Consider the following 2,745-nt stretch of genomic DNA (forward strand, 5'->3'; position numbering starts at 1 on the left):
TAGAAATGTCGTTCCAACATCAGGTTACTGAGCAAATCGACTTAAAGACGTAATAAAATTTGTCATTAAAAGTTATCCAACTGCGACATTAGCTCAAAATAATAAATATATATTATCGCTTCACATTTTTGTGCAAGGCTGAATCAAAACAAAATAAATATAAATAATTTTTTAAATGCAAAGCTTTACAAACAATCTTAATAAAAAGGTTCCATCTCTTGAAATGAACACTTGAATAAACATTTTTATGAAATTCGAATGAGAAAGAAGCCGATGAAAATTGTTATTTAACTGCGTTAATCTAATGAAACAGAGAATTAATTAAACCAGACTTCATCTTAAATAGCTGAAAAAATACGCAAGTGAATTTGATTTTTAGGTATATTTACCATTTTAGTTTCTTCATGAGGAAATATTTATCATATTTCCTTTTAGTAATTTAGGATGTTATTTATCTTTTTAATCATTATAAAACCTTTTTTTTTATGTCATACCGTGACATAACAGAGTTCCCGAGGGCTTTGCAAATTTTAAAAAGTGGTAGCGAAAATTAAGCAAATGTCGATAATTTAATTTCTGTGTAACCACCACTAAAAATTGCTTTTCGAAGAAAGTATATAAGCATGAATATTCCAGCTTTATAGCCACAAACCTAAACGATAAAGTGGTATGTCAAAATAAGAAATATCTTCTAGCAGTAATCTTAATTTACGACCAATACTGAAATTTTTCAAGGACCCCAGGTACCCTGTATAATCAATAAGGAATAAATGATACGAACAATAAATTATCTTATTATAAAAAAAAACCATATTTATATTTTCGCATGCATATACAGAGATGCCAACTGATCCGAACACGCCAAAATAATTAAAAAAAAACGGTAAATAACTACAAACTAAATTTTGCAAATATTGAACTATTTATGCTTGCTTTTTAAAAGGTATAGCATGACATGAGTATTGTAAAGTGGTGAATTCGATAAATCTACGAATTATTTAGAAATAGTGGTGGATAAAAATCTACTAAATTGAATTTATTAAGCCAAGAATCACAATTGATTAACTACCACTTTGATATATATATGTATTTGCTGTCCGGAGTAAGTTGGCATCTCTGCATATATCATCATCCTGGTAATACAATCCTTGGCCTCCCTCAAGTTTTCGGATCAGCCTCTTCTGTTTGTCGCCTTTTTCTTGCAGTTTGTAATTTTTAGTAATTTCAAATCCTCCAACCTGCAGTAAAAAAACCATGCTTCCTTTTTCCTGAGTATAGAGAAGGCCACTGCACGAGTTACTATAAACAAGAAGCCAGAACCTTTAGTAGTCCGAACGTTATGGCATCTTACTTATTGCCAAATGTCCATGACTGCGCAGTTTAGTAATCCGAAAGTTTTGACATCTTACTCATTACCCCACTTCGCAGTTTTTGTTCATTACGTCGGACTACTAAATTGATCCGTGAAGAGGACTTCTCACTTCTAGAAGGTGTTGCTGCCACCCTCCGACATGGCTATCAGAATCAAGTTACAACAGAACGATAAGGTTAGAGCATCGTCTCTTTTTGCTACCAGAAATATAAAATTTTACACTTGGATATTTTACACTTACTCATTTGTCTACCGAAAAACATTTACAAAATATTTTTCATAATTTTGTTCGGAACTGAATTTGGCAATTAATAAAAAATTTCCAATTTGTTTTTGTTTTGTTTCTATTTTTTCTAAATGCAAAAAGTTTCTAGCTAATGTCTAAGTAATTTTTGTTAATTTAGAAGGAAAACGCTTTGAATGGTAAGGGGTTTTCCGCAACTTTAATTTCTTACTACTTACCAATAAGTTTAAATCTTTCCGATAATAATTTTATCTAGTGGTAGTAAAATAAAAAGAAGAAAATTAGAATTATATGCAGATTTAAAATTTTTATTTTTTCACGAGTTCAAATACATCAAAAGTTTAGAAATTCGCATACCTGCCAACTTTTAATCCTTTCGAAGATGCTTTTCCCCAGTGGTAGTAAAATGGAATTTAAAGTACAATTTTAGGCAGTAACACGCGCTGTATTTTGATTAAGATATACGTAACGTATACGGTATGATACAACAGTAAAGCATAATTATATATATGCTTTTTTTTTAAATTAGTGATGGTAAAAAAAAAAATTATAAATTAAGTTTATAAATTCAAGGAATGTATAGAAAACAAACATTTTACTACCACTTTAAATATAAAAATAAAATTTTACGACAAATGCGTAAAAGTTGGAATGCAAGACAACTATGTTGGTTTGTTCTTAAGGTAGTTTGCGCGGTCTCATATAAGAGATTTTGTTAAGGTCTAGTGCAAGTCTTCTTCATAGTGAGAAAAATGCTGTTAAAAAGTACTAACTGTTTCTGTACAGGGAATTCTTTCCTTGGTTTATTAATTTCTAAGAATTGAGATTTTAGTGCATCAACTTTCAATCTATACACCCAATTTCTATCTCGTAAATATTGTCTTGCAACTTCTCTATTATGGGTGATTGACCGTGTAAAGCAAAGCACCGATGACGTTGGGGGTTAATATTCGTCATAAGAGTTCCGGGTTACTATTTCCAACTGATTTTTAAGCCTAAGCTAGAAAAATTGCGCTATCCAATATTTATATACTGTCTAGTGTTTTCAAATAACGCTTTCTTTCAATTTAACTTTCAATGAAACAAGCAAGAAATGAATTCAGAGGACTCAGTAAGCTTGCTATAATGT

This window comes from Parasteatoda tepidariorum, chromosome 9, assembly GCF_043381705.1.
Source record: "Parasteatoda tepidariorum isolate YZ-2023 chromosome 9, CAS_Ptep_4.0, whole genome shotgun sequence".
Classification (NCBI taxonomy): Eukaryota; Metazoa; Arthropoda; class Arachnida; order Araneae; family Theridiidae; genus Parasteatoda; species Parasteatoda tepidariorum.